Here is a 23341-nt window from a genome sequence, read left to right as displayed (position 1 = left end):
CGGGTTCAGGGGATCAGCTCAGGGCTAACAATCCTGAATGGTTAAACAAAATTGTTATGGAAACAGGAATGAAGAATTCTTCTGCACCTGAGTGCGATGGTATTCCCGAGTCTCCACCTGGGACTTGCATGACTTACAGTACTGAAAACCCATCTACTGAATTGATGAAGGAAGCCATGAACACCATCAAAGATGGTGAACCTTCATTGCTGCCCTGACGGGCAGTGCTACACAAAAGTAGCAGATGGAATACAGCGTTGGGAAGTGTATGGTCATGCACTTTGGTAGAAGAAATGAAAGTGCAGACTAGTTTCTAAATGGAGAAAAAAAAATTCAAAAATCTAAGATGCAAGGAGTCTTGGGAGACCTCGTGCAGGATTCCCTAAAGGTTAATTTCCAGGTTGGGTTAGGTGATGGGAAGGCTAACTCAAGCTGGGAAGAAAACTGGAATATAAAAGCAAGGATGTAATTTTGAGGCTTTATAAGGCACTGATAAGGCCTCAGTTGGAGTATTGTGAGCAATTTTGGGCCTCTCGTCTACAAAATGATATGCTGTCATTGGAAAGAGTTCAAAGGAAGTTCATAAAAACAATTCCATGATTGAAAGGCTTAACATATGATGGTTCTGGGCTTGTACTCACTGGAATTCAGAAGAATGAGAAGGGATCTCACTGAAACCTTTTGTATATTCAAAGGCCTCAATAGAGTGGATGTGGAAAGGATGTTTCCAATGGTGGAGGAGTCAGAGGACACAGCCTCAGAATAGAGGGATGTCAATTTTGAACGGAGATGAGCAGAAATTCCCTCACCAGAGAGTGGTGAATCTGTGGAATTCATTGCCCCAGGTGGCTGTGGAGGCTAAGTCATTAAGTATATTAAGGCATAAGTTGATAGGTTCTTGATTAGTCAGCGCATGAAGGCAGGAGACTGGGGCTGAGAGGGAAATGGATCAGCCATGGTGGAATGGCAGAGCAGACTCAATAGGCCAAATGGCCTAATTCTGCTCCTATACCTTATGGTCTTTGATATTATTGGCTGGCTTACCTTTATATTTCATCTTTTCCCTCCTTACAGTTTTTTCAGTTGCCTTCTGTTGATTTTTAAAAGCTTCCATCCTCTAATTTCCCACTAATTTTTGCTCTATTATATGCCCTTGCTTTTGCATATGTTATTTTCTATAATTATTAGTTAGGAAATGTACAACGGTGATCCTTGACATTATTTTCTGCTTGTCTGTGTCCACACCGGTACTTATGTGACTCAATGTTTTGACACCACACCACCTAAGTAATAACAACTTAATCAGCTTGTAACTGTAATATTTTAGAATGCTGTGTTTAACCTACAACTCCTTAATCTATTGTTATTTATTTCAATACATTTCAAACAGAGCCATAAGTAGCACTGTTTTTTTCAATGGATATATTCCAGTGGTTTTTTTCATTGCCCAGATTTGATGCTTTACTTTGGTACATTTAGTTTAGTTTGTTTAAAATAGTGGGTCTTGCAGGTGAAATCAAATATGTTAAAGAATCAGAAGTTATCCTCCAGTTTACAATTAGAAAAAGCTTCAACCATGTAATCCACTACTGAGCTGTTCTGCTTTGCACACGATATCGACAGACAGCTGAATTAATCAAACTCCAGCCTATTGTCACATGTATAAGTGAAACTTACTCGCAGCAGCATCATGGCATCACATAAGCAGTATTCACAGAAACACTCAACTTAATTTTTGTTTAGAACAGAACATATTTGGAACAAAAAAAGTCCATTTAGTCAGTTCGATTTATATTGCTGTTTGTGCTTCACACACATATTCCTAAATCATCTACAGTAAATCCAATTAGTGGCCACTTGATTTGGTACACAGGTACACCTGCTCATTAATGCAAATATTTAATCAGTCAATCATGTGGCAGCAATTCAATGCATAAAATCATACAGTTGTTGTTCAGATCAAACATCAGAATGGGGAAGAAATGTGATCTAAGTGAATTTGACCATGGAATGATAGTTGATGTCAGACAGGCTGGTTTGAATATCTCAGAAACTGTTAATCTCCTGGAATTTTCATGCACAGCAATCTCTTGAGTTTACAGAGAATGTTGCGAGAAACAAAAAAAATCCAGTGAGCAGCAGTTCCATGTGTGAAAATCCCTCATTAATGACAGAGGTCAGAGAAGAATGGCTAGACTGGTTCAAGCTGATAGGAAGGTGACAGTAATTCAATTACAGACATCTCACACCTCAAAGATGCTCTTCTGCAACAGTGGTTATACAGAAGAGCATTGCTGAACGTATGTGTGAAATCTTAAAATGTCATGCTCCGATCCGTGAAGTCCGCATTCCGGTTCATGGTCCGGTCCATGGACTCAGGACTCCGGGTCTTCCAGCTGTCCCTTGTTTGACTAAATCAAAGGCACCTGATTCCCATCTTTGGGCTTACAATATAAGTAGCCTTGGGATTGTGTGTGGGCTACTGTTTTGCTTGTCAGTCTCTCTTGGAGTAACCTGCTGCTGGAAAGCTAGTGAAACTAGGCCTGGTTGGAGGACCACTGCTTCATGGAGCTTTGTTGCCACTTGTTGGAGTAGTCTTTGTAGTATGGATCCAGCTGTTTCTGTAGCCAGCTGAGGTTGCTGGCTGAACTGAGACTTGGAGCTAACCTGGAGCAGAGATGGAACTGTGTTGGTGTTTGTCTCTTCTTGCCCTCGCCTCTGTGGGGTAAGTCAGGCTGTCTTGCCATTGCCCTGTGGGGGTGGGGGGGGGGTCATGTCTTGTCCTTGCCTCCGTGGAGTAAGTCAGGCTGTCTTGCCGTTGCCCTGTGGGGGGGGGGTCATGTCTTGTCCTTGCCTCTGTGGGCTAAGTCAGGCTGTCTTGCTGTTGCCCTGTGGGGGAACATATCTTGTCTTTGTCTCTGTTGGGTAAGTCTGGTCATCCTGCCATTACCCAACAGGTGGACCTGTCCCACCTTGGTGTGGAGAAGATGAGTCCTGGCACGTCTTAGGATAAGTCCTGGCTCTATATCTATGTTCTGTCCTATCTCATGTTAGTGTTGTGTTAACGATGAGCCTGCTTTTTGAAGGACAAGTCCCGGCTCTATGTTAATGTTCAGTTCCCAGTTGGTCTCTCAGCTCCAGCCTCTGAGTTATCAGCCTCTGCATTACAAGATGAAGATCCCGCAGCCAAGCTCCTAGAACCCCGGCCTCGAGGATCCCGCAGCCCCAAGCTCCTAGAACCCCGGCCTCGAGGATCCCGCAGCCCCAAGCTCCTAGAACCCCGGCCTCGAGGATCCCGCAGCCCCAAGCTCCTAGAACCCCGGCCTCGAGGATCCCGCAGCCCCAAGCTCCTAGAACCCCGGCCTCGAGGATCCCGCAGCCCCAAGCTCCTAGAACCCCGGCCTCGAGGATCCCGCAGCCCCAAGCCCCGAGCGCCCAGCTTCCGGCCGAACCTCCAGTCCCCAGCCGAGCCCCATGACCCCGGCCGAGCCCCAAGAACGCAGACTCCGGCTGATCCCCAAGCCCCACGCCCCCGGCCTCGGGCCGAGCGACGAGCCCCGAGCCCCCGGCCGAGCCCCAAGCGCCCAGCTTCTGGCTGTACTTCAAGTCCCCGGCCCCCGGCCGAGCCCCGAGCCCCAAGCCGCCAGCCTCAAGTCCCAAGCCCCCAGCCTGCGGCCAAGCCATGTCCTTGCCTGGTCTGGGGTCCGAGCCCAAGGCAAGACATGGGTTCTGTGTCCTTGTCGAGTCTCGGGCTCAGAGTCCAAGCTTTGTCTCCTAGTCCATGGTTCCTAGTCCTGGTCCCGCTTTTCCTCGCTCAAGTCTGTGCTCTTGTCTCTGCTCCTTGCCTGAATCCTGACACGTCCTTACTCTTGTCAAGTCCTGTTCCTTGTACTTCAGTGTCTGTGTGTTGCATTTGGGTCTGTTTCCAGCCGCCCTTGTGACATAAAATGGTTGGACTACAACAGCTGAAGACCACATCAGGTTCCACTCCTGTACCTAATAAAGTGGCTGCTGAATGTATGAGGGGTGATTGATAAGTTTGTGGCCTAAGGTAGAAGGAGTCAATTTTAGAAAACCTAGCACATTTATTTTTCAACATTGTTCCCTCCTACATTTACGCACTTAATCCAGCAGTCGTGGAGCATTCGGATCTTGGACCTCCAAAAGCGTCCGCAGCAGGGCTGATTGGTAAGTCTGGACGAAAGAGATGAGTTTTTAACTTCAAACTTTCTGCATAATCACTCAAGGAGTTGAACTGCAAGTGCATGTACCGAGACTGTACAACTCATCTCCTTCTACCTTGGGCTACAAACTTATCAATCACCACTACTGTGGACCACTTTCTGGAGGTCCACGACGCCAACTTCTACAAAGAAGGGATCCGTATGCTCCAGGACCGCTGGACTAAGTGTACAAATGTAGGAGGGGACTATGTTGGAAAAATAAATGTGCTAGGTTTTCTAAAATTGACTGCGTCTACCTTAGGCCACGAACTTATCAATCACCCCTCGTATATGAGCATAATCTTCTATTCAAATCCTGCTCATCACTTTATCTAATTTTCTACTTTAGTAGTAAGATACCAATTGCTAGCAGAAAATGTTTCAACTCCTGGCGATAATAGTGGGGGTCAGGGTGAGAAACAATTTGGTCCTTCAGAAGGTAAAATTGAAGATTGCAGTTAAGCACCTGCTAGGTATATTTCATTAGCAAAATTCTCCGGAATTTTGCCTTGCCACACAATTAGCCACACATAAAGTAACCAATGAAACAATTAACAAGCAAATGTGAAATGATAGTCTCTGTGTTGATGGTAGAAGAGTCCATCAATTATACTAGCCCAGTTAGAACAATTTACTTGCTAACTCCAGTATGTTTCAAATTATCTTGTTAATTCATCATCTATGATTTACTCCTTGATCTTCAGCACTTTCACTTTAACTGTAAGTCTCTTGTAAGAGACTTTTTGAAAGTCAAGATACAAAGAGGATCAGTTATTATACCTCGGAGCATTCCACTAAGCCTGCCTTTCATGAACCCATTTTGGCTGAGAATTATTGCTTCCACTTCTGCCAGATCTCTTGAATTGCACTCTTTGTTACAGGCTACCATTTCTCTCATTACAGATGCTGATCTCAAAATCTATATCACATGTTCTTCGATAATTCACTCCACTAACTTGTTAAAATATTTGTCCTTTTTGTTATTTTTTGTTTTGGAAATTAAAATTTTGAAGACAATCCATTCCATTTTACCCGCATTTTTTTTAAGGCCAGTCTGTTTCCTCTTTAAATTTGGATCTCTCTCTCAAGTAAGACTTGTTTTGAATTAAACAAAAAAACCTGTAAATAAAGACAAAAGTGCATGCAGTAAGTTTGTTAAAGTTTATTTCAACAAACTAACAGAAAATTGTGTAGATTAAATACTGAAGCCAAATGGAAGTAACTCTTCAACAAACACAACACAGCTCCCTTTCATTCCTTTATATTTAAAGTAACCAATATCTGCTTCGTAATAAACAGAAGGGAAGTCACACAAATAAACATTTCCCGAAATAAAAAGGATGAAATTCTTGTTCTTTTATTCTTGTTGTGTAATTCAACCTTGCTTTGTAGGATTCATCCAGCTGCTTTTCTAGAAGATTGAGGGAAAGGGAGAAGGTAAACATGACATTAATGGCAATGCCCATTGCAAGATAATGTAATAAATTGAGTATTAATATAATGGTTAATGATACTGTCATGAAGTGGAAATAAATGCAGAGTTTAATGACTGTAATGAAACACATTAGATTAATGTTTGTGCATTAAATTTGAAATTAATTGAATGTGTAACATTAATAATAGAGTAATAAATTAGGGACACGTGGAGTTTAATGATCGTGATAACTGAGTATACATGCATGAGATTAATTGCACTGTAAATAGTTGGTATGTGTGCCATGTCTAATCACAATGTGATAATTAGGTGCAAAAATAATTATGCAATTAAAATACTTGTAAGAGATTAATGGTTTTAACATAATGGATATACATTTAGAGTGGTGATAAATGCAGAGTTTAAATGGAAAAGTAATAAATTGAGAAACAGAGTTTGAGGTTACCAGTAAGCAATAAAATGGATATACCTGGGGAACTGAACTGTGGTACAATATATGCACATATTGGATAAAAGGTGGTATGAAAAATTAGGAACATGCAAGTTATGAACAGTGTAATAGATTGGGTAGCAAAGTGGTCATAAATTCTGGATTAGAAAAAAATATTATTTATTAATCCCATACTAACAGGGCAACAACTTCTGGTGAGCAACTAAAGTGCCGATCTATTAAATTTCTTGCTGAACAGCTCCTGGCTTTATACTTAGCAATATTATTTAAATTAAATGAGCCCAGGATTTTTATGAATAGCCTGCAGCAATTTTGGCATGCATAGGTGTCTGGCCTCATTTCCAACCTCACATTGGAAATGCAGCAGTTGCAGATTTTAATGGATTTCTTTTTAAATGAAAACTTAATACTGCTAGAAACACATGAAATTCTGCAGATGCTGGAAATCTTGAGCACTACACATAAAATAAATGCTGGAGGAACTCAGTATGTCAGACAACATCTATGGAGGGGAATAAGTGGTCGACATTTTGAGCCGAGACCCTCATCAGGATTCGAAAGGAAAGTGGCAGAGGCTCTGTAAGTTGACTGTTTATTCACCTTTAAACCTGATGTGTAATTCAACCTTGCTGATTTCTTCCAGCAGTTTGTATGTGTTAACACTACTATGGAAGGTTTGGGTATACAAGGCGAGGAATTTACAAACTGAATACAAATGTAACATTTAATTGCAGTATAACATATTATAACTGAACTGTTAATTGCAGTATAGCAAATTAATATAAATGCACTGTTTAATTCCAATGTAACAAATTACAAATTAATTGATTATAAATAAAGTCTATAATTATACTATAATGAATTGGAGATAAGTACAGTACAAGGCAAATGGCACTACAATAGAGATTAATGGAAGTGGGCTACCATAAAAAATAGGAGCAAGAAAAGGTAATTCAGTCCCTCAAGCATGCTCTGCCATTCAACAAGATCACAACTAACCTTCTACCCCAGCTCTCTTTTTCTGACCTAGCCCATATATTTCTCGATTCATCTATTAACAAGAAATTTCTCACAGCTTTGAATGGAATCAATGCCCATAGCCTTACAGGCTAGAGAATTCCAAAGATCTACCATTCTTTAAGTATTGGAATTCCTCTTTATTTCAGTTCTAAACATCTCATAAGACCATAAGATATAGGAGCAGAATTTAAGGCCATTTGGCCCATCGAGTCTGCTCTGTCCGCCATTTCATCATGGCTGTTCCATTTTTCCTCTCAGCCCCAATCTCGTGCCTTCTCCCCAAATCCTTTCATGTCCTGACTAATCCAGAATCTATCAACCTCTGCCTTAAATGTATTCAATGAGTTGGCCTCCACAGCTGGCTGTGGCAACAAATTCCACAGATTTACCACTCTGGCTAAAGAAATTTCTCATCTCCATTCTAAAAGGACACCTCTCAATTTTGAGGCTGTGTCCTTTGGTCTTGGACTCCCCCACCATAGGAAACATGCTCTCCACATCCACCCTTTCAATATTCAATAGGTTTCAATGAAGTCACCCCTCATTCTTCTGAATTCCAGTCACAGGACCAGAGCCATCAAACGATCTTCATATGACAAACCTTTCAATACCATAACCATTTTCATGAACCTCCTCTGAACCCTCTGTGTCAGCACATCCTTTCTGAGATAAGGGGCCCAAAACTGCTCACAACACTCCAAGTGAGGCCTCACCAGTGCTTTATAAAGCCTTAATATTACATCCTTGCTTTTATATTCTAGTCCTCTTGAAATGAATGCTAACATTCCATTCAGCTTCCTTATCACCAACTCAACCTGCAAATCAACCTTTAAGGAATCCTGCACAAGAACTCCATAAGAAAAGACAAGGCCATAAGACAAAGGAGCAGAAGTCGGCCATTTGGCCCATTGAGTCTGCTCCGCCATTTTATCATGAGCTGATCCATTTAGTCCCACTCCCCCGCCTTCTCACCATAACCTTTGATGCCCTGGCTACTCAGATACCTATCAATCCCTGCCTTAAATACACCCAATGACTTGGCCTCCACTGCTGCCTGTGGCAACAAATTCCACAGATTCACCACCCTCTGGCTAAAAAAAATTTCTTTGCATCTCTGTTCTGAATGGGTGCCCTTCAATCCTTAAGTCATGCCTCTCGTACTAGACTCCCCCATCATGGGAAACAACTTTGCCACATCCACTCTGTCCATGTCTTTTAACATTCGAAATGTTTCTGAGGTCTCCCCTCATTCTTCTAAACTCCAAGGAATACAATCCAAGAGCGGACAAACGTTTTCCTCATATGTTAACCGTTTCATTCCTAGAATCATTCTAGTGAATCTTCTCTGTACCCTCTCCAATGTCAGCACATCCTTTCTTAAATAAGGAGACCAAAACTGCCCACGGTACTCCAAGTGAGGTCTCACCAGTGCCTTATAGAGCCTCAACATCACATACCTGCTCCTATACACTTTTCGTCCCTCTTCCCTCCGGGAGAAGGTTCAGGGGCTTGAAGACTCGTACGGCCAGATTTGGGAACAGTTTCTTTCCAACTGTGATAAGACTGCTGACAGATCCTGACCCAATCTGGGCTGTACCCTCCAAATATACGGACCTGCCTCTGGGTTTTTTTGCACTGCCTTACTTTCCACTTTTCTATTTTCTATTTATGATTTATAATTTAAAATTTTAATATTTAGTAATTTTTACTATTTTTAATATTTAACATTTGTAATCCGGGGAGTAGGAAGCGCAGAATCAAATATCGCTGTGATAATTGTATGTTCTAGTACCAATTGTTTGGTGACAATAAAGTATAAAGTATTCCTCTAGAAATGAATGCCAACATTGCATTCACCTTGTTCACCACCGACTCAACCTGGAGGTTAACCTTAAGGGTATCCTGCACGAGGACTCTCAAGTCCCATTGCATCTCAGAACTTTGAATTCTCTCCCCATTTAAATAATAGTCTGCCCGTTTATTTCTTCTGCCAAAGTGCATAACCATACACTTTCCAACATTATATTTCATTTAAAAATGCAAACACGAGGAAATCTGCAGATGCTGTTAATTCGAGCAGCACACAAAAGTTGCTGGTGAATGCAGCAGGCCAGGCAGCATCTCTAGGAAGAGGTACAGTTGACATTTCGGGCCGAGACCCCTCATCAGGACTAACTGAAAGAAGAGCTAGTAAGAGATTTGAAAGTGGGAGGGGAGGGGGAGATCCAACATGATAGGAGATGACAGGAGGGGGAGGGATGGAGCCAAGAGCTGGACAGTTGATTGGCAAAAGGGATATGAGAGGATCATGGGACAGGAGGCCTAGAGAGAAAGAAAAGTGGGGGGGGGGGGCCAGAGGATGAGCAAGGGTATAATGAGAGGGACAGAGGGAGGAAAAGGAGAGAGAGAAAAAGAATGTGTGTATATAAATAAATAACGGATGGGGTACGAGGGGGAGGTGGGGTGTCCTAAGGAGGTTTGACTTCTCAAACTTCTGCTAATGCCCCACCTCCCCCTTGTACCCCATCTGTTATTTATTTTTATACACACATTCTTTTTCTCTCTCTCCTTTTTCTCCCTCTGTCCCTCTCACTATACCCCTTGCCCATCCTCTGGGTTTTCCCTCCTCCCCCTTTTCTTTCTCCCTAGGCCTCCTGTCCCATGATCCTCTCATATCCCTTTTGCAAATCAACTGTCCAGCTCTTGGCTCCATCCCTCCCCCTCCTGTCTTCTCCTATCATTTTGGATCTCCCCCTCCCCCTCAAATCTCTTACTAGCTCTTCTTTCAATTAGTCCTGACGAAGGGTCTCAGCCCGAAATGTCGACTGTACCTCTTCCTAGAGATGCTGCCTGGCCTGCTGCGTTCACCAGCAACTTTGATGTGTGTTGCTTATATTTCATTTGCCATTTCTTTGCCCATTCTTCCAATCCATCCAAGTCTCTCTGCAGACTCTGTTTCCTCAGCACTACCGGCCCCTCCACCTATCTTTGTATCATCAGCAAACTTAGCCACAAAGCCATCTATTCCATAATCCAAATCGTTGATGTACAACGTAAAAAGAAGTGGCCCCAACACGGACCCCTGTGGAACACCACTGGTAACCAGCAGCCAACCAGAATAGGATCCCTTTATTCCCACTCTCTGTTTCCTGCCAATCAGCCAATGCCCTATTCACATATGTAACTTTCCCGTAATTCCATGGGCTCTTATCTTGTTAAGCAGCCTCATGTGTGGCACCTTGTCAAAGGCCTTCTGAAAATCCAAATATACAACATCCACTGCATCTCCCTTGTTTAGCCTACTTGTAATTTCCTCAAAAAATTATAACAGGTTTGTCAGGCAGGATTTTCCTTTAAGGAAACCAAGCTGAATTCTGCCTATCTTGTCATATGCCTCCAGGTACTCCGTAACCTCATCCTTGACAATCGACTCCAACAACTTCCCAACCACCGATGTCAAAACTCCCCAAATCTCTTCTTGCCGTAAATATTTGAATTTTCTCTCCATTTAGAAAATAGTCTGTTTTTATTTCTTCTACCAAAGTACATGACCATATACTTCTCACCACTCTATTTCATCTGTCACTTCTTTGCCCATTCTCCCAATGTGTTAAGTCCTTCTGAAGCCACTCTACTTCCTCAAAACCACATGCCCTTCACCTATCTTTGTATCAACTGCAAGCTTTGCCACAGAGCCATCAATTCTGTCACCTAAGTCATTGACATATTCCCCTTTGGACACAGACCCCCGTGGAACACCACTAGTCATAGGCAGCCAACCAGAAAAGGCTTCCTTTATTCGGTCTTTGCCTCCTGCCAATCAGCCACTGCCTTTATCCATGCTAGAATCTTTCTTGTAATACCATGGGCTTGCAACTTGTTAAGCAGCCTCACACATGACACTTTGTCAAAGTCCTTCTGAAAATACAAGTACATAACATCCACCAATTCTCCTTTGTCTATCTTGCTCAAAGAATTCCAACAGATTTGTCAGCCTAGCTTTTCCTTTGAGGAAACCATGCCTATTTTATCATGTGCCTCCAAGTACCCCGAAACCATATCCTTAACAATTGACTCCAACATCTTCCTTTTTTAAACTGTGGCTACTCAGCCAGGATAAAACATCCCCTCCAAATCTATCTATCAAGCCCTCTAAGATTTTGTTATGTCTGAGGTCACCTGTCATTCATCTAAACTCTGGAGAAAAATGCCCTTAACTATTCCTCCTAATATGACAAAACAACAATACCAGGAACCAGTCCAGTGAATCATTACTGCCTTTCCTCAGGTACATCCATCTTTAGATTAGAGAATCAAAACTGTATTTAAAAAAAACTTCAGGTATGATATCACCAACGAGCTAAATAATTGCCATTGTACAATTTTATGCTTTTACTCAAATCCTCTTGTAATAAATAAATGCCACCATACCAATTGCCTCCCAAATTACTTGCTGAAACTGCATTTTAGCGTTCACTTACTTGTGTACAGCATATACTTTGAATGTCAGCATTTCTCAATCTCTTACCACCTGAAGAAAAATACTGAAGTAGATAACTTCACATTTTTCCACATTATAGCCTACCTGCCACAACATTGCCATTCACTTTTCCATATCCTCTTGAAGTCACTTTGCACCTTCATCCAAACTTTCATTTCCACTCAGCTTGATCAGAGTCAGCATAGAAATGGGCCAACACACACAAAATGCTGGTGGAACGCCAGCATTTTGTGTGTGTTGCTTGAATTTCCAGCATCTGCAGATTTTCTCGTGTTTGCATAGAAATGGGCCACTTGGCCCAACTTGTTCATGTTGATCATAGTGCCCACGAAGTTAGTCTCATTTGAATTTGAACTTGGAATTTATTTAAATCTCACATCCATCCCAGAACATGATAGAGTAAACATATTTGCGTAATGACTCTGTCACAATATACAGACATGTGGATTTACAAGTCTAGTGGCCTGTAGAAAGAAGCTGTACCATATCCTGTTGGTCCTGGCCGCAATGATGCAGTACCATTTGCCAGACGGAAGCAGGATTTGCCCATGTCCCTCCTAATAAAATGTCTTTTAAATGTTATTATTGTACCTGTCTTAAACAATTCCTCTGGTAGCTCATTCCAAATATGCATCACCCTCTGCATGAAGTTGTTCTTCAATTCCCTTTTGAATCTTTCACCTCTCACTTTAATCCTATGCCCTCCAAGTTTTGTTCCTCCTCCCCAGGGAAAAGACCATGTGCACTCATCCTGTCTCTATCTCTCCTGCTTTTATACACCACTACATGGCCACCCCTCAATTAAGTCCCAATCTGCCCAACTTCTGCTGATAATTCAGACCCTCAGAAAACCAGAGTGCCATCAGAAAACTTGCAGATGATATGCTCGATATTAAGCTTGTATTCCATGATTCTGGTAACTTTTGCATTTAACTGCCGTGTTCTTCTACATGAAATCCCATGTGTTTCCAGATGGGAGCAGCCTTTCTCTTAATTTCCTCAGTAATACTCAGGTCAGCAATCAAGCCGGAACTAATGAACCACTGATGATGCTAATTTCATGTTTCTCAAGTATCTTAACAGTGTGAATATATAGTATGAATGATGGGTGCCCAAATGTGGAGTGCATTTCTTTCTTTCTATATCACATCAATTATATATTTGAAAAACTTGTTACAAGGGCAACTTATCTAAGTTTGTGAATATAAAAAAATAATGCATTTTAATGTTTGCGATGTAAAGTGAGTAGCTTTACATTTGTTATCCTTTCTACACCCAACTAAGCAGTGAAAGTCCAGTCTGTACTTTTAGGATGATTTAAATTTATTTCCATATTTTAACCATTCCTTCAAAGCTAAGCTGATTTGTAACTGTTCATGGACATATCTTTCACAGACTGCATATTCCTACATACTAAATGACACCAGCAATTAAGATTTCAGAAATAAGAGTATTGGAAAAATACTGGAAAATAGTCCAATCATTTCACATAGCATGCATGGTTATTTATAGTATAGACAGGAGACTGACCAGTATTGAGGACCAAGGTATGGACAAGGGAAGCACAAGAGTGCTTGAAGGACTGCTTTGAATTGGTGGACTGGACTGTATTCAGGCATTCATCTTGAAGTCTGGATCAATACGCTGCAGTTGTCACTGACTTCATTAACACCTGTGTGGACGAGTGTGTGCCTATGAAAACTTGCTGTACATTCCCAGACCAAAAGCCATGGATGAATCAGGAAGTTTGTAGTCTGCTAAGGGCTAGATCTGTGGCATTTAAGTCTGGTGACCCAAGCCTGTATGAAAAACCAGGTATGACTTGTATGCCTATATCAGGAGCTAAGAAACAATTCTGAGTGAGTCTGGTGGCGACATCTCAACTCTGGCCGGGTTTGCAGGCCATTACTTCCTATAAAGCAAAACCCAGTATCATAAACGGCAGTGATGCTTCACTACCAGATAAGCTCAATGCCTTTCATGCTCGCTTTGAGAAGGAGGATAAAACTACAGCCGTAAGATCCCTGAACCCTGTGATCTCCGTCTTGGAGGCTGACGGTAGGGTGAAGCTTGCAAAGACCCCCAATGGAGTACCTGGTAAGGCTCTGAAAATGTGCCAACTAATTAGTGGGGGTATTCAAAGATACTTTCAATCTCACTGCTGTGGTCAGAAGTACCCACCTCCTTCAAAAGGGCAATCATTATACCAGTGCTCAAGATGAGCAGTGTGAGCTGCCTTAATGACTATCTGCCAGTAGCACTCATATCTACAGTGATGAAATGCTTTGAGAAGTTGGTCATGGCTAAAATGAACTCCTGTCTCAGCAAGGACCTAGACCCACTGCAGTTTGCCTATCGCCACAATCGGTCTACAATGGACACAATCTCAATGGCTCTCCACACAGCCTTGGATCACATGGACAATACAAATACCTATGTCAGGATGCTGTTCATTAACTATAGCTCAGTGTTTAACATCAGTCCTACAGTCCTGATCGAAAAGCTACAGAACCTGGGACTCTGTACCTCCCTCTGCAACTGAATCCTCAACTTCCTAACCAGAAAACCACAATCTGTGCAAATTGGTAATAACATCTTTACCTCGCTCGTAATCAACACTGCAACACCTCAGGGGTGTGTGCTTAGACCACTGCTCTGCTTTCTCTATACCCGTGACTATGTGGCTAGGTATAGCTCAAATGCCATCCATATATTTGCTGAGATACAACCATTGCTGCCAGAATCTCAAATGGTGATGAGGGGGAGTACAGCAGTAAGATATACCAGCTAGTTGAGTAGGGTCGCAGCAACAACCTTGCACTCAGCATCAGTAAGACCAAAGAGCTAATTGTGGACTTCGGAAAGGGTAAGACAAGGAAACACAAACCAATCCTCAGAGGGATCAGAAGTGGAGGGAGAGAGCAATTTCAAGTTCCTGGGGATCTAACCTGGTCCAAAGATATCAATGCAGCTATGAAGAAGACAAGATAGCAGCTGCATTTCATCAGGAGTTTGAGGAGATTTGGCTTGTCACCTAAAAATCTCAAAAACTTCTAAAGATGTACCATAGAAGCATTCAGACTGGCTGCATCACCATCTGGAATTAAGGGGGGGGGGCTATTGCACAGGATCGAAGTAAGCTACAGAGAGTTGTAAAATTAGTCAGTTCAATCATGGGTACTAGCCTCTGTAGTATCCAAGACATCTCCAAGGGGAAATGCCTCAGATCAGCAGCTTCCACTACCCAGGACATGCCCCATGCCCTCCTCTCATTGTTACCATCAGGAGGAGGTACAGAAGCCTGAAGACACACACTCAGTGATTCAGGAACAGCTTCTTTCCCTCTACCATCCAATTTCTGAATGGAAATTGAACCCATGAACACTACTTCACTACTACTTTATTTTTGTTTTTGCACTACTTATGTATTGAACTGTACTGCTGCCGCAGAGTTAACAAATTTCACGACATATGCTGGTGATATTAAACCTGAATCTGATTCTGATATTAAGCTGTCAGCACTACTTTACATAATCTTCCCTTCACTACTTTAATTTTGTATTCATGAGATTAAACATATTTACCTTGTCTCAGATTCAAAGTTTAAGAACGTCAATACTTTCTACTTCTATATCTCCAAAAACCATAACAGTATCAGGCTTCCAATCTTCTAATCGATGCGGGTAGTCCAGAATGTGTCTACCATTCAGAGATACCTAAATAAAGAGTTTTCAAAAGATATCTTAGTTCTCTAACACAAGCCAGTAATCTATTGCCAAAAACTGGACCCCTTGCTACTTTGATTTGTGCGGAAACAGAATAAAACAACTTTTAACTGATTTAATCACACATTATTTTCAAATTTTAAAATGCCCTCATGTAAAATAGCATAAGCACTACTATGCATGATTCATTTTTAGCAATATTGATGTTTGAGGGATCAATCATGTACCAAAATGTGTTATACTGGGGCTTTTGGAGAAACCCAACACCTTTGTTAAGACCATAAGACATAGGAGAGAATTAGACTATTCAGCCCATCGAGTCTGCTCTGCTATCCCATCACGGATGATTTATAATCCCTCTCAACCCCATTCTTCCCTTCTTCCTGTGACCTTTGATGCCCTGACTACTGAAGATCCTACCAACCTCTGCTTTAAATATACCCAGTGACCTGGCTTCCAAAGCTGTCTATGACAATGAATTCCACAGATTCACCACCCTCTAGCTAAAGAAATTCCTCATCTCTGTTCTAAATGGATGTCCACCTATTCTGAGTCTGTGCCCTCTGGTCCTAAACTGTCCCACTATAGGAAATATGTGTACCACATCCACTCTATTTAGGCCTTTCATTATGTTTCAATGAGATCCCCACTCATTTTTTTAAACTCCATCGAGTACAGGCCCAGAGCTATCAAATGCTCCTCATACATTAACCTTTTAATTCCTGGGATCATCCTCCTGAACCTCCTCTGGATCCTCTCCTATGCCAGCGCATCTTTTCTTAGATAAGGACCCAAAACTGCTCATAGTATTCCAGATACACTCTGACCAATGCCTTATAAAGCCTCAGCAGTACATCTTTGCTTTAATTTGCATCCTTGATTACTCACGTGAAAACTGGAAGCACATTGCACAGTATAAAGGGAAGAATATATTACGGTAAATAGCAATAGTAAGTTGGAATTGCAAATATAATGGTAAGTGGCACCAACATTCTCTTCAGTGTATTCATCCATTTTGTAGAAATGTGCCAAATGTAGTTTAAATAATATAGACCAAATACTAAAGAAATCCCACATGCTGTTTCAGAGATATCAGTTCAATGAAAGCTACACATAAAAGCTAAAATTATAACCCATCTTTTGCTATATTCCAGGGATCTTATTTGAGAAAGTTGTCATCATCCTAAAACATGAGAATTATTTCACAACCAGTAAGATTGCAGATCTGGACTAATTACTGTTCTCAGAATGAACCACAGAGCATTTTCTCTGCTTCTTATTTTATCACTATCGTTAAGTTAAATTACCCAATTAAATATTTGATGGCACTAAATAAATTAACCACCTTAACAGAAAGTGCAGGGGAATTCTGACAAGTACCCTGTCCATTACTTATTGCTCTGGCTGGTCATGATGCACATCAATTTCAGCATCCCAGTCAATCCTCACCCACTGTAACCTGACTTACACTGAAACCTTGGCTACCTTAGCCTATGCTCATCCCTGGAGCACCTGCATAATAAAGACACCTACATTAGACTACTGTTTAATGATTACAGCTCTGCCTTCAATACTATAATTCCAAGCAAACATATCTCCAAACCCTGTACCAGGGTTTGGTGGACCCTGAGGGGTTTCGCAAGAGATCGTGATTAAAAAATAAACAAACATTGTTTTTTGAACTTTGCACAACATGACCAAGCAGACCCGTTAGCAATCTCATTCAAGGACTCTCAGCCCAGTATGGCAGTGCGCAGTAGGACCGTGTTTTACTTGCTTGAGTCCATTTTCAGTTTTTAAACGCGTGATAAACCCTTGATAATTGCTGAGCACTTTTTGGTGAGCACAGTGGAGGGGAGTTCTTTAGGCTGATAATTGATGAGTGCTCTATTGCACGGAGGGAAGGACGGTAGGCTGATGAGGAGCATGAAGTGTGTTTTCCAATTATTGAATGGACTCACCTAACTTGGGCCATGATGTCAGCCTCTCCCTCCCAAATTACCTCCCCCAATTTCCCCTGATGAGCCGCAACTGACTTAAGAGAGACAGAGAGAGAGACATTCATCATTGATGGTTTGTTTGGAAAGGAGAGAGAGACAGTTATTTACCACCAATATGTTGCTTTTGAAAAGAAAGAGAGATGAAGATCAACAGTTGGACTGTCACTTTAAGGCATTGGAAATAACTTTGGATTTTTACTGTTTGGAGTTGGAGACAGCACCGAGCAGCTCGTAAGTCGCTATGGTGACCGAAGGCAGTGTTAATTAATGGACACTCGATGTTATGATTTTCAACACATTGTTGATATTTCTTCCAAGGACTTGTTGCCTGCTTGTGCACTCCTTTACAGACATAGGAGGGAGAGACTCTTTGAATGACAGGTGATGCTCAGCACAGAGAATTAAATGGGAGGTCAGATGATACAGACCTCAGGACACATGATCTGGACATTGAATGAGCATTGTTGTGCCCGCAGAGAAAGTGGGTTTTTGGAGGATCAATCAGGCGGATCAATCCAAATTGCCAATCCAACGGTAAAGAAGGGGTTGACTGGTGGGGAGTTGTCTATGTGTCCACCCTTGCCGGGGTGATAGCTCCACCACAGGAAGACCAGTCCCCCTGGTTAAAGTCACAGTCGGTGACTTGTAAAGGATTTCGGAGGATGACGAGAAGATCGACGGCATCAGCTCACCTGAAGACTCAACTCACACACACACACACACACACACACACACTCTCTCTCCCTCTCCCTCCCTCTCCCTCTCTTTCCCTCTCTTTCCCTCTCTCTCCCTCTCTCTCTCTCTTTCTCTTTCTCTCTGTGTGTGTCTCTCTCTCTCTCTCTCTCTCTCTGCCTCTGTCTCTCCATCACTACTCAACTAAATACCATGAACTGAACTTTACTCAACATCGTAAGACTGTATCTTTTTACCCCAGACTTAATGAAGCTTGGTTTTTTCATACATATATATTCCACACTTATTTTTAAATATAATCATTGCTAACCTGTTTGATTTATTTACATTTATATTACTGTATTGCGTAGTTACTAATAAATATTATTAGTTTATAGAAATACGAGACTCCAAAGTGTTTTCCATCTCTGGTTCTTTATCCCCCTCACGGGGTCTGTGACATAAAGTTAGTGATGAAGAATTACAATCTTCTGAGTCATTTCACTGCACTAGTGCAACAATGGACACAAAAAGTCCATTTTTTACAAAACTATAGAAGTTTATATACGCAAAGTACATAAAATACAAACATCAAGTATTTTTAAGACGGTGAATAAATTCAAATTAAAATATGATTATTACTGTCTACAAAACAGTCAATTCCCTGGGGGCCCACCGCTCTCAGAAATCACCCATTGTAGACTCCTTTCCAAAGACAGCCAGGCATGAACATATCCTCCAAAGAGTGTCAGGCAGTTGGCTCTGGCAGAGCCCTTGACCTTCTGCCGCCTAGACCTATGAATGGCCATCTTGGCCAGGCACAGGGGCAAACCCACCAGTAGGTCCTCCTCATGACCTGACCCCATCTGTACTGGGTGCCTGTATACAAGGAGCATGAGGCTGAAGTACAACCAGAACCTGAGCAGCAGACCCCTCAGATACTTAAACAGGGGCTGCAACCTCTCACACTCTATATAAACATGGTACACTGACTCCTCTCATCCACAGAATGGACAGATGAACAGTAACCCTAACTCTAATGCTTAAAAAAACCTGTTGCCCAATGCAACACCTTCCACCCCAGGTCCCCAATGTACAGAGGAAGGATCCCTATATAATTATAAAGTGATTTTCACTGTTCACCACCTCCGCTGCCAGATGGTGAAACAGACTGCCAAGGTGAGTCTGGTTGTTAGATGAAGGCAAGGAAGTGAAAGGTAGCAAGAGCAGCCTATACAAGAAATGCTTTGGAATGTCTTGGAAGGTCACAGTGGGCATCTCCACGAGACAGCTCACTTTGTATGGGACCCTCTCCCACATGATATCCTGAGGCCTGGGTCTAACGAGTACTTCCAGCCCATCAGGTGGTGAACCCTTCCACTTCCCCAAGGCCCCTCAACACCCACTGTAATAGGATTGGGACCAGCCCCCCTCGTATCTACAGCATCATCCTCCATGGGCGCAGGAGAAACCTGTTTGGATGAGTCTACACCCTCAACAGTTCTCGGTAAAAGCGAGGCAGTTCCCTCAAAGTGGCATATTTGACACTGTCCACTGGAAGCCACATGCTCTCTTGCACGCAGTGTCCCTGGCGGAGAAAGTGCGTCGCCAGCACATGCCATCTCAGAGGGTGGTCACTGTACAGGTATCTCTGCAGGGTCCTGAGGCGGAGAGCTGCCAGCTGGGTGCACGCACACACCATTGACTGGCCACCTTCCGTGATAGGAAGTCTCAGGACCACAGTTACCCATTGCCTCCTATTGCCTCTGAAGAAGTCCACCAGCCTCTTCTGGGTCCTGGAGTCAAAGGCAGTTGGCAGGTCTAAAGTAATCAGCCAGTACCATATCTTTACAATGAACTACTTATTAATGGATTTTATATGGACTGGTGATCCAAGTTGTCCTATTCCCTTGTGCCTAGTCTGTGGCAAACAACTTACAACTGTAGCAATGGCTCCAGCAAAATTGAAAAGACACTTACAGCCATATGACATGTAAAAGTACTGATTATTTTAAACAACTATTGGAATCTCAAAACAAATAGATTAAAGCTTTTGAAAATAATTTTCAAGGTCACAGTCATTAAAAAGCTCAGGAAGCAAGTTATTTATTAGCAAGACCAGTTCACTCGAGAATGTTTTAAAAAAATGGTGTGAAAACCTGGACAAAGAGCACACCAATCCCCTGCTACGTACAGTTTAGCAGAGGAAGAATTCTCAACAGGGTGTTTGAGCTAAAAGGTGAATTGCAAGAACACTTTCAAGAAAATAGGGCAGATTTTACTAAGTGATTTGAAGATGAAGAATAGCTGTAGAAACTAGCCTACTTAACAGACATTGTTCATCATATGAATCAGTTGAACAAGTCTCTGCAAAGTCCTGGAGAAAATGCTTCGACTTCAAGTATCAAGATTCTTAGATTTAAAAAGAAGCTGAATCTTTGGAAAAAATCATGCTGCAAAAGGAAATCTTGAAATGTTTCCACTTCTGTTTGGCTTGAAAGTGAGAAAAGATGGCAGAAAGTCTCAAGACTTATTGAAAACCACCTGGAAGAACTGCAGAACAAAATTGAACAGTAACTTCCTCCTTTTCAACACAAGTCTATCACTGGGTGAGGGACCCTTTCTCTGAATCTTCTGCTCAGCCTGAGTACTTGACTTTGAGAGAAAAGACTTTGTGAGAGGCAGTCTGATCATGTACTCAAGATGAGATTCACTGACCTGCCTCTGGACAAGCTCTGGATTTCTGTGAAAGAAGAGTATCCTGCCATTCATAGGAAAGCAGGCCTCTCTTCAGGGTTCTCATGTTTAACTGTTGTTTATTCTTTGAAGCACCTCTCTGTCTTCGTGGATGTTTTGTGAAGGAAAAGCATTTCAGGATGTATATTGTATACATTTCTCTGACATTAAATTGAACCTTTGAACCGCTGAACATTTTGCTGCAATTTTCAACTTCTTACATGTGTGAGCAAGCTTTTTCTTGTTTAACAAGCATCAAGAGCAAGGATAGAAATCATCTCATTTTAGTTGGAGGTGAAATCCGTGTGCACTTAGTTTGACCCAGAGTTGAGAAATTTATTATGTTTGCCTTATGAGTTTTTAAAACTTATGAAGGAGAAAGAAAGAGTTATTTCAAGAAAGAGTCAGCTCCATCTTGGGTACTAGCCTACAAACTACCCAGGACATCTTCAAGGAGCGGTGTCTCAGAAAGGCAGCGTCCATTATTAAGGACCTCCAGCACCCAGAGCATGCCCTTTTCTCACTGTTACCATCAGGTAGAAGGTACAGAAGCCTGAAGGCACACACTCAATGATTCAGGAACAGCTTCTTCCCCTCTGCCATCCGATTTCTAAATGGACATTGAACTTCACTTTTTTAGTATATATTATTTGTTTTTTGAACTATTTTAATCTATTCAATATATGTATACTATAATTGATTGATTGATTTTCTTCTATATCCTGTATTGCATTAAACTGCTGCTGCTGCTAAGTTAACTAATTTCACGATACGTGCCAGTGATAATAAATCTGATTCTGATTCTGAAGAAAGGCAAGCTAAACTTAACTATTTTTTTCCAAGAAAGGTTGGCTAAAAATTCATTCTCTACTCAAAAGAGCATTGACAATTATTTTTGGATTATTATATCTACAACTTACATACCGTGAGCTCGACATATAATAATTTTTATGCAGGGGTTTCCTGAGGCCTGAAAATCATCTTAAAGGTTCATCCAGGGCAAAAAGGTTGAGAAAGGCTGCCCTAGACCCTGGGACTCAACACCTCCCTTTGCAAATAGCTCCTTGACTTCCTGACCAGCTGATCTCAATCAATAAGGATATGCAACAATATTTCCGCCAACAATTATTCTCAACAATGGCACCCCACAAGGCTGCATCTTCAGCTCCCTACTCTTCTCAACTGTATGGCCAGATTCTATTCTAATTCCATTTACAGGCATGTGGTACCACTGCGGTGGGCGTATCTCCAATACTAATGAAAGTAGGAAGGAGATATAGAGAACCTAGTGGCATTATGTCATGACAACAGCCTTTTCCTCAATGTCAGCAAAACAAAAGAGATGGTCATTGGCTTCATATGGTTCATATACTCCTGGTTACATCAACAGTGCTGAAGTTAAGTGAGATGAAAGCCTGAAGTTTCCAGGAGTGAACATCACCCTTCCTCGTCAACCATACTGACACCATGAACAAGAAAGCTCACTAGTGCCTCTACTTCCTCAAGAGGTTAAAGAAATTTGATATGTCCCCTTTGACTCTCACCATTTTTTGTCGATAAACCATTGAACTTTCTGGGGTGCACAACATATCGTAAATGCATCATGACTGTTTTTCCAGTGACCGCAAGATACTGCATAGAATTGCAGATGTAATTCAACACGTAGCACTAGGCTCAAGAACAGCTTCTATTCCACTGTTAATCAAAGGCCCCACACACACTGTCTCTCTCCCCTCTGCCACTGGGGAGAAGATTCAAAAGCCTGAAAGTACATACCACCAGGCTCTAGAACACCTTCTGCCTTGCTGTTTTAAGACAACTGAATGGATCCCTAGTACGATAAGATAGACTCTTAACCTCACAATCTACCTATGACCCTGCACCTTATTGTCTGCCTGCATGCACTTTTTCTATACCTTGTAACACTTTATTCTGCACTCTGTTCTTTTACCATGCTCTACCTGAATACACTGTTGTAATGAATTGATCTGTATAAATGTATGCAGATCAAATTTTTCACTGTACTTTGGGATATGTGACAATAATAAACTGATTTACCAATTTACTTAACAGTTATTATCACAATTGTTTACAGAAACCTTCCTGGACTCAAACTGGCTGCTGCATTTCCTTCATTGCAAGAGTGACTACGAAAGTATTTCATGTCATCTGATGTGGTAGTTGAATAAATAAGATTTGAGTTACTCTGCTGCAAGATGAAGAGTTTCCCATTCATCCTGTAGATTAGTTACACTCCAGTGAATAATTTGCTGGTGAGGTGCAATTTCATGGCGAGAAAGATTGAGAAAGAGTCTGGGCAACTGAGTCTCTAATGGACCATTAGTTAGTATTACCGTTTATTTAAAACTGGAAGATACTTATAACACACAAGTTTTTCTTTTTTTCCCTAACCACCTGCTCTATATAGATCCACATTCAAAATTAAATATCACGTTACAGAGAACATGCCTTTAAGGTCAGAAGAAGAAAGTTTAAAGCAAATTATTGGGGCAAATGGTGGAAGTAGATACAACAATAGTGTTTAAGAGGCTATTAAGATAGTCACATGAATATGCAA

At 41.7% G+C, this 23341-nt stretch overlaps 1 long non-coding RNA gene across 1 annotated transcript; it reads left to right on the top strand.

Annotated features, from left to right (window-relative positions):
• The first annotated feature begins 2595 nt into the window (after positions 1–2595).
• On the top strand, positions 2596–22967 carry LOC134348243 (uncharacterized). Its single transcript, XR_010018380.1, has 2 exons — positions 2596–2725; positions 22859–22967. It is a non-coding gene; the product is annotated as an uncharacterized LOC134348243 (long non-coding RNA).
• Positions 22968–23341: the final 374 nt, after the last annotated feature.

The sequence above is a fragment of the Mobula hypostoma genome, chromosome 6 (genome assembly GCF_963921235.1).
Source record: "Mobula hypostoma chromosome 6, sMobHyp1.1, whole genome shotgun sequence".
Classification (NCBI taxonomy): domain Eukaryota; kingdom Metazoa; phylum Chordata; class Chondrichthyes; order Myliobatiformes; family Myliobatidae; genus Mobula; species Mobula hypostoma.
Note: the sequence above shows the minus strand (reverse complement) of the source record. Positions and strands in the feature narration are given on the sequence as shown.